We start from the raw sequence: 13,562 nt of genomic DNA on the forward strand, positions 1-13,562 counted from the left end.
TCACCGTCTCCTTCTATGAAATGTGGTATTTCCAGTCACATCTCTTAAACTGTCCCCAGACCAGCTCCTGCAAGTCGCTCCAAGGCAGTAACCAGATACTTTGCTGGCTGGCTAGTCAGCAGCGCCAAGCAGAAGTGAAACAAGCTTTCAAGTGCACTTTACTCACAGCAGACCCGTTCCTTCTCCTCCACTGCCAGAAGATAAGGATATTAAGTGTTAATGCACTGTCTTAAGTGCAACTAGCCTTTCTGTTTCCTCTCCCATCCTCCAAACAAGCAGAGTTCTCTGAAACACTGTGTGTTTTGCTTCTTAGATTAACTCAGCGCCGCCTCAGCCAATAACAAGTACCGGGCCCGAAAAAGATGCAGTTGTTGCGTGGCTTGTGCAAGACCCTGGCATGCTTCTTGCATTAAGCTCCGGGGCTATCTTGCATCATCTCGGTGCGATTCCCGCCTTCCCGGTTAATTTGGAACAGCACCGCTTGCAGTGAGCTGCACCGAGTTCGGCTGCTCGACGGCGAGACAACATGAAGCAGATCCTCAGCCAGCCGCACCAGGGCGGCTGGAATGTCTGCCGGAATGAGGATTGCCCCCTTGCTAACTACAGCGCTGAGTGGCAGAAGCCGATCGTTAAGTCTCCACGGTTTCCCAAGCAGCCACAAACCCCTCGGAGCAGGCTGGAAAGCGGGGTTATACACTGTGTGTTTTTATCTAAGGGTATAAACCCCGGCCCTTTGGCCCAGGCCCTCCACGTCTTGCCTTGTTGCTGAGGGGCTTTGAGGGGACACACACACACCCCCCCTCTGCCGACAGGTTCAGAGCAGTCACGCCCAGAGCAGCGTGCGGGAAGGGGTCTCTGCGCGGGCTTTTCCTACGCGCTTCGCCAGAAAGAGGCGCCTGGCGAAGTACCGACTTCCTCAGCGTAATCCCGAAACTCCAGCCTTTAATTGAAAGGCTTTCACTTTCTACCGGACACCGGGCCCGGGCGGGCGGCCTGGACGCTAAGGGGCGCTGTGGGCCCGGCGCCCTCCGCCGTGTGGTTCCTCCGCTGGCGGCATCGGCGTGGGCATGTTGGGGGGCGGGGGGAGTGGGGGGGCAGGGAGACGGTGCGGGGGGCTGAGCCGCCGCTCGCCGCGGACGATTCGCCCGCGGGGTTTATATGTGGTTTTACACGCCATGCGTACGTCACACACGCGCACCCCCGCAGGTACGGGGAGGTGTTTTGCCTCACCGCCCTTCAGTGAGGTCGCGGTAAAGGTTCCGGGCAGGATTTCGGTCTCTTGCGAGCGGCCCGGTGCCGGCGGGGCCGCGGGGAGCGCGCACGGGCCGCACGCCGCGGCGCGTAACTTCCAGGCACCCCAGGCCCGCGCAGCCTGATGGTACGCGCAGGGGTTTCCCCTCGTCTCAGCCAGCCCGGATCCTGTAAATGAAAATTCTGACCCTGCTGGTTATCTGGATGGAGAGTCCCCGAGAGCAATTTATAGACCGTATTTCGTGACTAATGAAACATGGTCGCTGGGATTTTCTGACGCCTTTCAGGTGTAGCCCGGCGAGCTGCCTCCACAAGAGCAGAGCAGAAAGATGACAGCGGTGACAGGCAGGGGAAAAAAAATGAAATAAAGAAATAAATCGAGGCCCACTGAGCCTGTTCCACTGCACTGGTGAGGTACCGCAGCCACCGGCGCGATGCTGAGCATTTCGGATCATAATCCCACACCTGCTCCTGTATGCAGACACCAAACAGCCCCCCACCCCCCCTGCCCCCGATGGACCACAGAGCTACAGACTGCTGTCGCAGAACCCAGAGCAAACACACTTTCCGTGTGTGCACACAGAACAACGCTCCTTGAATCCCCTAAACGGGATGACACAGCATCCTGCTGCGTAGATGTGCCCTCAGGTTTATACAGGCACTCGCCAAGCAGCTGCAGTGATTTAAGAAGTAAGCAACCCAGGAAAGGGTACGTGTAGCATGTCGGGTAAGCTCTCCATAGCCACTTCAGTACACAGATTGGGAAGGACCCTAAGGAATAGTGTGATCATTAGTAGGCAAGAATAATCTGCGCTGATGATTCTGCTAGAGAACTGGTAACTTCTGTCAAGGTGGCGGTGAGACACATCTCTGAGGTCATCTTGACAGGAATGCCCCCCCCCCCCCAACTTAGACCACATTGCTTTTTAAGAGCAGGCACGCAGACACGATGGTTAAGCCCTTCTGGAAAAACATTACCCCAAATCACTCTCTCCCAATTGGAAGCAGAACGTGCTTTATATCAGGTGCATTTTCTCTTTTAAACAGCTTTACTTTAAGGCTTATAGTATTTTACTTTTACAACTACTTGTCCAAGTCGCAGCCAGCACTTTATTCACTGCTCCTTCAGTCAATGCTGGAAGCCTTCTTAGAGAGATACATAAATCCCTGACTGTACTGATCATGTAGGAATAGTACACATTCAGGGACTGACCGCCTAAAGTCTTGTTCCCCAAGGCAGGGAGTTTGGTGTAAACTCGGGAAGGATTCCCTGGGCATCACTGTTCACATCATTCCAAACCCTTAACCAATGCTATGAGGGGCAAGCCTTAAAGGACTTGATACTAGCCAACTGGTTGGTTGGGTTTTTTTCTACATGATTATCATTGGAAAAATCAGAAAGAACTGAAATATATGGTACACATGGGAAAAGCACACTTGATTCAGACACTATTTTAAGTGGCTTTTTAGGAAGCTAACCCTCAGCTGAGAAAATTGGTAGTGTTTTGCAGCTTCCAGGGGAGCATATTCCTGCATGCCCTAGACCCACATCTCACCTGGGAGCCTGCCTCATTGCTTGGGAGCCACCACTCTGTACATCAGAATCTGCATTGAGACATTTTACTGTGTGTGTTTCAACTCCTTCTGTGATAAGAACAGCATGAGGAAACTACAAGTACGCTCTTCCAAATAACATTCCATGTGATGGCAAACCTTTCTCCAGAGTAAGTTGATGCACAGATTGACTGCCTACTCTACTTGCTGAATGGGATCCAAATGCATTGGGCATATTGTGCACACCTTGCTGCAAGGGCTAGTTCAGGGCTTTGTAAAGCTGAAAACAACCATGGTCTCTTACTGGATATCAACCAGTACTGCTTTAGCAAGTATCAAGATAGAGGTGAAAACAATTCACCACTGAAGATCTTCTCCTGAAAGCACGAAAATCTTAAAAAAAAAATAAAGGCAAGCATGACACTAAAGGTTCACAAAATACCTGAGAAGATGCTACCAGAAAGAATACTCCATATATAAAGTCAAGTCATCATTCTCATCCCAGAAGAACTTCAAAATCGGTCATGAATTCTTCTGAAATTTTCTCTACCTTGTTTATTCCCAAAGGAAAGTGATCTCTTCAGGTTGTTATGTTTGAATCAATGAAGTTCCACAGAAGTGATGGCCATTAAGAACACAGTTCTGAGTAAGCAACCAGCTTGTCTTCTTCATCTGCACGAAAGTGGTCAATTCAGGAAATGAGGGATAGCATCACAACTGCCTATTAACATCCAAGAGTCCAGCCACTACTAAAGCATGTTAACAAGCTAGCTGAGATATGCATGCAGCTATCAAGTGACAGATAATCTGTCCTGTTTATGTATACAAATGCTAGATGCCAAACAAGGGTGAAGAGGTTCAGTAGCAATCATGACCTACCAATTCAAGGCATCCCCCTGCCTTTACTTCTGTGTCTCTGGTATGGCAAGCTCTCCTCTTTCAGCTGTGCCATTCCTGCTCTTTGTCAAGCCATTACGTGGTCAGGCAGAGTCAACTCTTCTCCCCCTCTTTTCTTCATGCAAAATTACTTTTCAAATAGCTCTGTTTCACTGATTTGGTTTATTATCCAGCCTGTGAGCATTGTGACTACGTTGATGAGGGCATGGAAGGTACCATGGGAGAAGGGTGGTACAAGCAGGTAAGACCTGCTTTGGATGGTGGTGTCACCCAGAAAAAAACATTTGTGCACCTACTCTCGCAAATATTAGTGCTTTTACACATCTAATCAATATATCCTGAAAATATACTCAAACAGTGCTAACACAGCATGAAATTCTAACCTGGGTAGATTTCAAAGGCTCTTCCCCTGGATGAGTAACCCCTCAGTTGAGGCCATGGCTGAAAAGTAACCTTGATAAGTCCCACTGACACGAGGGGTAGGGGAGGAGCAGGTTTCCCACCAGCACCTCTCAAGTTTAAACCCAAAACTTCTCACTCTTTTGACTCCATCAATAACAAAACACAAATTTAGGCATGCTGCGATGTCTTACCTTAAAGCATTAGTGGCCTTTCAGGGGAACCAAAGCACACATGTGAGACCCAAGGAGGGCTAAGTAGGAGTACATCCCCTTTCGTCAGCACTGGTAATTAATGGCAGAGGAGCAGAGTAATATCCATCCAGTACAAGCCGTGGCTGCTAAATTTACCCAAACCAATTTATCAATGCTCTTACTCAGCTGGAATGTACCCACATGAACAAACATCCCCCACCCCTGCAATCAGCTTGTAAGTTAGATAAATTTCATCCACACCCAGTTTAAAATCCCTTTGTATTGCCAAGATGGCACAAGAGGAGGTCTAGGGAAAGGAAGAGGTGTGATGCTTTATTGCATTAACCAAATTGTCAGGGCTAGGATTTTGAAATCAGTAAGGTGAATCATCCAAGGGCCTGGCAACATACGCAGCAGTTTACAATTTCCCATAAGATTTGGAGAAAATCTAGTCTACAGAGTGCAACTTCAGAGCCTGAATGTGGATCCATGCATGCAAAGACCCAGTGGCCTCCCTGGGAGTATCGGCACGCAATTGCATGAAAATATTTAAATTTGCTAACTGCAAGTGCTAAAACTGCAGTGTGAGTCTTGGTCTGCAATCTAAGAAGATCCATTTCATGCCAAATACACGAGAATTAAACTCACCTCATACGATTCCCTGAGAGGCCTGAAGATTAAAAAGAAACCCGCTGCGTTAAGCCCTGAAGATTAACCTCAGCGAGCTAACCCTTGGTTGCTAACGGGATGACATCAGAAAGCAGCCATCAGTGGGATTCTGCCAATTTCCTAGGCACTGGAGAGTTTTGGTAAGAGTTATGTTAAATGATCTGTCGTCAACTGAATATTAGTCTCTCAGTATTTTATTGCTGAGTCTTAAACAGGGCCTTCTGGAGGGCATGGGTCATTGGCAGGGGGAGGCAGGAATCACAAAGTGAGGTGTAGCATAGGAAACGTGACAAGTAAGCTAAAGTGGTGCCTGGGGACTGTTTAATATTGTGCTGGCAAACGCAACATATTATAAAACCATGTTAGAGAGAACGGATATAATGAAGGAATTCAGCTGCTAAGCTACAAAAGGGAAAAAAAGAAAAGGAAAAGGGAAGTGGAAAGCGAGGTTTTTCATTCCTGGCGTTGAGGCCCAACGTTCCGTGCTGCGCTCCTCTGCCTGTGCAGACCAACTGCCATGTTGATGTGCTGGGTTTCTCAAATGTGTTGCAGGACTGGACACGTGTTTTAAATGTGTAGTAGCTGCTGTACACGAGATGCCACGTTCTCTGGTCTGCCTTTTGGGTGCACGTGGCTGGTAACGGTCTCGCTGAACTCGTCAGCAGAGGAGCTCCAAGTAAGAGCAGAGTTAAACTGAGGAACATATGTCACACCCAACACAACTCTGTTGCAGCTAAGAAAATATTTTTTGTGAAGTGAAAACAAAACTGCTTTGAATTATTATGGTTCAAATCAGAATTACAAAATGTGTTAGGTTGGAAAGGACCTTTAAAGGCCATCTAGCCCAACCCCCCTGCAGCAAGTAGATCTTTACTAGATCAGGTTGCTCAGGGCCCCATCAAGCCTGACCTTGAATATCTCCAGGGATGGGGCCTCCACTACCTCTCTGGGCAGCCTGTTCCAGTGATCTACCAACATCAATTGAAGAACTTTTTCCTAATATCCAACCTACATCTCCCTCTTCTAGTTTAAAACCATTGCCCCTTGTCCTATTGCTACATGCCCTCATGAACAGTTCTTCCCCAGCTTTCTTAAAGGCACCTTCCAGGTACTGGAATAATAAGGTCCACTTGGAGCCTTCTCTTCTCCAGGCTGAACAAGCCCAACTCTCTCAGCCTGTCTTCACAGGAGAGGTGCTCCAGGCCTTTGATCATTTTTGTGGCCCTCCTCTGGATGCTCTCCAACAGGTCCATGTCCTTCTTGTGTTGAGGGCTCCAAACCTGGACACATCACTCCAGGTGAGGTCTCACCAGAGCAGAGTAGAGGGGCAGAATCAGCTCCCTCGATCTCTGGCCACACTTGTGATGCAGCCCAGGATGATCTTCTCTGGTGGCTTGTGTCCAGCTTCTCATCCACCAATACTCCCAAGTCCTTTTCCTCAGGGCTGCTTTCCAGCAAAAAAAATAGCAAATAGCCCAACCAGAGCAGAGTATGAACATACACTGTGTAATAGGGAGGGACAGTGAGAAAAAACTATAAAAAACTAAGTGTACAGTAGATCACCTGCCACATGGGCTGGGCATACAGCTGGTAGAAGGATAAGTGGTGCTGGCAAGCATCGCCGAATTATTAGGAGGCCTCAAGCCATGAAGCACAGAACCGAACATTTCAGGCCACATGATACAGCCTGACGTTCCCCCAGCCACCATCATTGCATGATGAAGTGTGAATAATAGCAGAGTTGTTCAACTGAGTCGGTGCATGGAAGGACCAGGGAAGCATTGGACCACTTCCCCAAGTTGGCTACTCATTGCAGCAAATCCTCTGCCTTGAACGACTTCTGTTATTAGTGGGTTAAATGGGTAGATGCTGCTAGAAAAAGATATTTTACCCTGTAAATGACCAACAGCAATGTACTTTGCAAAGCATCATAGAGCTGAACAAAGAGCATTTCTTCATTAAACAGCCTTGTGAAAATGTATAGCATAATGCAAAGAAAAAAATTTGTTATTGTTGCATTAGGGAACTTGGAATGCTTCTAAACAAAACAAAAAAGAGACTGCATGTTGACTTGGGATAGGTTATTGCTTTCCCACTGTTATTTGTAATGCGCATTCAGTAACTGAATTACTGCTCTCGGAACACTGCCGCTTAGGTATAAAACAAGTATGCAGACTGCATAATGGGGTTTTTATTAGGAAACCATTTAATATCCTTGTGTTATAATATGTAACAGCATATTCTTTGAGTTTGTGAGAGCAAACAGAAAGCGACAGCTAAGAATCTCGCCATGTGCATCAGATGTCACATACTGCAATAAAAATGAAATTGAAAACATTGTCCGTTTTTTCTTTTGAATGTATATAGCTGGTATTTGAAAAGTAAAATAATTTCGTTTTCCTCAACCATTATAAAATCTGTAACTTGCATTTAAAGTAATTATGACAGAATCACAAGGTTGGAAAAAACCTTTAAGATCATCAAGTCCAACCGTTCCTGTCCTGTGCTAAACCATATCCCTAAGTACCTCATCTACCCATCTTTTAAACACACCCAGGGATGGTGACTCAACCTCCTCCCTCGGCAGCCTGTTCCAAGCCCTGACAACTCTTTAGTGAAGAATTTTTTCCTAACATCTAATCTGAGCTTGTCCTGGCACAGCTTTGTGCCATTTCCCCTTGTCCTATCTCCTGTCACCTGGAGATACAGGTTATCTACAACTATATATTATTTCCTGAATCTAGAGTGGGAAATGTAAAGAAACTAAATGGAAACAAAAAAATTATGGAAAATCAATTAGTGAAAACTGTAGGAATTGTTTTTCACGTGAATTAAGTAGAATATTTTGAGTTTTGTTAGTATCAATCAGATTGCTATAAAAAGCTTTTATTAACGGGGAAAATGTTTTGATCACAGGGTTTCTTAACATGATGGTAAAAACACAGCTGTGTTCACACGTGAGTGTCATTTCGAATTGCTCATAAAAAGCCTGAGTAGTCATCTAGCTTTACATCACAGCTGTCAATCTCCCCCAGCCCCGTCAGTACTCTCCTAGATCCTGTCCCTGCGTGAACTGACCTCGCTGACTGCTCAAGGCTCCCTGAGTTATTTGAAACTTCAGACAGGCAAAGTGTGGAACTACAAGCAGGACAAATGTGCAAACCGTGGCAGGTTCCCTCAGTGTCACACTCACCAGGAAAAAAGGCTCCTCTGATCTTATATAAACAATGCGTAAGTTGTTGCCATTAATTTCCTCGCCTGCCTGACCAAAAAGCCTCTTTCCTGGCCGTTCATCAAGTCCTTAAACATGACTGATGAATCACCTATCTCTAGAAAAGCAGGAGCAAAGGGTCCATAACCTCTCAGTGCAATGATAGAATAGGTCCCGAGTCCATACTGGAACTTAGCAAACAAATGGGATGACTAGAATTTACAAGGGAAATTTCTAGGCTGTGTACTATTGTCATTTACAGTAAAAGAGGAAAAAAAATCATCTCTAGAGATTATTTACCTCACAACCCAATAGTACACTGGGAAATAACTGTACCCTAAAACAGCTCTGATAAGCAAAGATGAAACTCAAATAGCTAAAAAGGAACTAGCAGATCTCTTGCTTAGTATCAAATCCTGTTTTAAAGCCTTCTGCTCTTAAAGACATCCTGTTTATGTATTTAATCAATGAACTGGATGTAAGAGAAACAAAAATTGCCTGCATTCCTCTCTAAAATGCATATGGGCAAAGTTGCTGTAACTCAGCTTTTAAAATAAACAACTAAACAGTTTGGGAAATTCCCCAAATTCCTGTTGGGTTTTGTTTCTGTTTCTCTGCGAACAGTTTTATGTTTTTTCTGGGAATGTACCATGGTTCAATAGTAGGCAATTAAGGAAAAAAAAAATTCCTTTATTTTCTGCTCCTTTGTTTCCTGAATGTTATCAAAGACTTCAATTGGATAAGGGACTTCACCTCTGACAAAACCTTACACCTGTGTTAGCTCTCCTGTCACAATGAGCTTCTGGATAACAATTCAGGGAGCTTGGGGGTTGCTTTTATTTATTTTGGTTGGTTTGTTTGTTTTAAGATCTTCCTGCTTTTAAAGGTAAATTGCCAGCCTTCTCCAAAGAGAATAAAGACATGGGACAGGGGGAAACACTTTGGAAAACCAGTATATTCAACTGGTCTCACAGCAACCCAGCAAGCTTCATCCTAGAGCAGGATGCAGGGTGCATGCATATGTGCCTACCTACAAAACTGCTCACATACAGCTTTTCTGTGGGAAACATCTTTCTTCTGACAGGTAGAACTTTCTTCACATATATATCTCAAAAGTATGTACAAGTTACACCTATTTGTTCTTCTGCTAATGTTACTTCTCATCTATGATAGCTCTTTCCCTTATGTGTCCTTTACTCTGCTGGAATGACATAGACGGCGATTCTACTGCTTCTCAGACTTTATTTGTCTAAAATGAGGTCTCAAAAAAATTAATTCCTCATTCCCTTAACCTTCCTTGTAACCCTTCCCTGTACCTGTACTAGTTTTGGTTCATCTTTCTTTATCATGGTTGAACAGAAATGTATGCAGAATTCCAGGCGAGGTTTTGTCAGGCCCTTGCATAGTTCCATGGATATTTTTCTCTTTAAGAACACAAATACACAAATAAATAAATAACCCTGTTACCAGGCATCTGAGTTCCTATTTAACTTCCTTTTTGCTCCACAGCATTGGTGCCTCAGCATCACTGCTGACTAATGAGCCTTTTCTTGTTCATTCCATTGTCATTTTCAATTGATGAGTCTCCACTGTGTGACAGGAATTCTCCTTAGTAGTCCTTCCAGTTTGTGATAATACACTTTGCATCATTGCAGGCTCCAAGATAAACTCATCTGGGTTCCCCTTCCCACAAAAGATTGGACCAGATGAACTTCTGAGGTCCCTTCCAACCTGAGCTATTCTATGATTTGATGTTTAGTTATCATGGCATTTCTATTCTCTTCTGCAAGGTCATGCAGTTTATTTTGGATGTTATTTCAACTGTCTTCTGTACTAATGGCTCCTTTGCATCCCACGCCCTTACCAAAGATACTAAACAAGAGTGTTTGTTGATCAGCCTTTGAGAACACGGAATCACAGAATCACAAGGTTGGAAAAGACCTATAATCATTGAATCCAACCGTTCTGGTCCTGTGCTAAACCATATCCCTAAGTACCTCATCCACCCATCTTTTGAACACATTCAGGGAAGGCGACTCAACCCCCTCCCTGAGCAGCCTGTTCCAGACCCTGACAACTTTTTCAGTGAAAATTTTTTTCCTATTTTTTTTTTCCTAAAAATATAAATCTCCCCTTATAAACCATTCTTTAGCCTGATAGCTGCCTTGTCAAACTGAACTATTGCCATTTTCCCTCAGCTAGCGCTTTGGTGATTTTTCAGGTCTTGTAGTGTTTCACATCATCTGCAGCTGCAGTCATTGCATCTTGTGCAGTAGCACTGCATTGAATATTTGAGCAGAGTCTTGTTGCTTATGGCTTATCCTCAATTATTAATTACTTAAGACAACAAATTAGTTTTCTCAAAATTTACAAGGGGAAAGCAAACCTTAACAGCTTTCTTATCCCCAGAGAGATTACTTATGACCCTTGCTTAGGATGTCAAAAGTTGTGACATTTTAATAATTTAGAAAAATTAAACCATGTCAACAAGTTCATTATGAGACAGTTAAAGGAGAAAGTTCTTCCAGACAGAGAGTTCTGAGGGGAACGGGCTGTGGTAGGCTGAATTGGACAGTACCCAGACCAGTGCAGCAAGCTATACTGGCAGTCTATATGACTTACTAAACCCATACAATAAAAACTCTCCTAATGCAGATTTCAAACACACCTCCCTATTAGAGAGATCGTTTTCCATTTGGCTACATGAGATAAGCTGTGAAACTGAAGCCCGGTAGTCATCCCATATTAGCTCCTCAAATGAACTTTTTCATTCTATACCAAGACATCCCTTTGCAGTTTCGCTTGTCCTCTTCTAAAGAGAACTCTAATGATTCCTTCAGAGCAGACCAAACACATAGCCAGTAGAGGACAGATTATTTGCAAAAGCTGTGTCAGCTATTTCCAGAACTGTCAAGCCCTTACACTTGAACTTGTGACTTAAAAATTTTACAGTGGGAGAAAATATTCCTAGTCTATTCTTATGGATTATTTTTTTTTTCCCATAGGAACTATCTAGGAAAAAAACCCTGAATGAGTACTGGAGAAGGAGCATGCAATCCCAGGGGTGATTATTACTATGGTTTCCTTATTAGGACTGACCCACTTCAAGTTAGCCTGTAGTTACTCCTACGTTAAATATTACCCAAGTGAGTGAGCATGGTGCTACCCTTCCTCTGAGGCAGCTGTAGGATGGTTTCTACTCCCAGGGAAACCAATGTAAGCCCTGTGTTTCTGAGAGAATGAACCCAAATTCTTCCACACCCATAGGGATGTGTGCCCACACCACATGCTGTATATACATGCAAAATGTCTCTCCATTTCCCAGTTAACAGTGACCCAGGGCTTACAAAGAGAAAACTCCTACCCTCCCATAAGGAGAATGACGGTAGTCTTTATAACAGTAAATAAACCCACCACTTCTCCTGCTTATCACACATGCTTCCTTCCTGTGACAGGAATTGTATCACCGCACTGATGGGAAGAAGAGAAAAGGGATTTTTTTTTTATTTTTATTTTTGTAATGGTTGTTTTATCTATCACTTTCACTCAGGCAGAAATTCTAGACTGATTCACAGATGGAAACCCCAAATGCCATACAGCAAAGCATTCATGTATGGACAGAAAACAGTATGGGGTTTATAGCCTAAAGGTTAAAGTACATTTTAAAAGACTGCACAGGCACCCACATTAATATTCAACTGACAAAACTAGGCACGTGTAGAAAGCCTTTAATCCTATACAGGCTGTACCAGTGATTTCTGTTTCTATACACTCCTACAGACTAGCCGTGTTCCTCTAAGACTGGTAACATTAAGTGATGTTGTCACCAGGCTATGCAGTGACAGAAGGAAACAGGAAGGAGGAAAAAAAGGTGGCATTTGAAATAAAAGGGTGGGAGAATACAGAGGCCACTGCAAATACTGAATGCAGATGAAACCAGTGGGTATTATAGGAGAGGCAGTAAAAAGTACCAGGAAAAAGAAGAGAAAGGCTGTAGAATAGGCTGGTTTAAATATGTATTTTTAAAAGGTGTATTTTTAGCGAGGCTCTGGATGAATATGTGAAGGTGCTTATAGCTGCTCACAGGCATGACTGTAAAACATCAGTGGGAAGGAGCAAGACTTTCTAATCAGTTCTCCTGCCGTGTAATAGTTGGATCTCTGTTACACTCACACTAAGTGGTTTTGGGAAGCTTGGCTTTGTCTTTCCATTGATTGTTTTACCTTTGGAGGCTTAAATTCTCTTTTCAAAATATGTTCAACTTAAATTTGACCCAACAACAGCTGAAAGAAAAGGATAAATGAATAGCTGAATCGGACCCAGCCTGCTCCTGGAATGAATGCTTTTTCCTGTGGGCAAGCTTGCATCGAGTATTTTGCTTCTTCATTAGTCACAGAAAAAAAAACAAAAAGGAAATCCATGCTAACCAGACCTAGATAAATTGTAACCTTCACTGTGAACCTCAGAGGCAAAATCCAGCTTTCTTGGATTTTGGAAATCCCTCAGCTACATATGATGCATCCACAAACAAGCCGGCAATTCAGAGTACTCCTCACACAAACCACCATCTGAAGGAAGGAGGGAGCGTCCCTTACACCTGCTTCTGACATTCACATGGATGTAAAGTTTGCAGGAAACAAGTCAAACTAACTGGGAGCTTCCTGAAGTTAGCATACATGGTGCAGTATTTTAGCCATATATAGGTATGGAATGATTTTTGTGATGGTGTAATACCCTGCTGCAGAAGGAGAGGTTTGGATGTGAAAAAGAAATTTCTGTTGCTTCCTTAAGAAATGGGCCTTTTCCTTTCTGTTCTCCTTTCTGGTTCCCTATTCATGTAATAATTATCCCAGGCTCTCGGACACACTTTCAGTTTGAACCTCTCTGTAAATAAATGTCCTTATGAAAAGCTCCTGCAAAGAGGGCTGTCAGCCTGCACGCATACCGCTTTCTGAGGGATACATAAGCCCGTGCTTCAAGAGTTCAGTGTCCCTTTTGACCGATGATTCAGCTATGGCATTAATTCTATAAACACATCAGAACGTCGGATTCGTTTGGCTTGGAACGCTCATTTTACTCCCTTCTTTTGCCTGGGGTTCCCAGCTGCCTGGGGACATGAGTCACCCAACACGGCGTTCATGAGAGATGCCTCGGTTCATCTGTTAGACAGAAGGATGATGCACGAGGCCCGTTGGAAATAGTGCTGGGAAAAGGGGTGATGCAATAGAGGCAGGAGGAAGAAGCAGCCCAGGCCCTGCAGGGTTGAAAGTTACTGATGGACACAATGCACAGGCTGGAGCTACGCCCTGCGGTCGCGAGAGGGAACTGGTGGCAGTGAGTGTCCCTGCGGGGCTCCTTTCCAAGGAACAGCAGGGCAGCCCTGGCCT

The sequence above is a fragment of the Gallinula chloropus genome (assembly GCF_964237585.1).
Source record: "Gallinula chloropus genome assembly, chromosome: 3".
In the NCBI taxonomy this organism is placed as follows: domain Eukaryota; kingdom Metazoa; phylum Chordata; class Aves; order Gruiformes; family Rallidae; genus Gallinula; species Gallinula chloropus.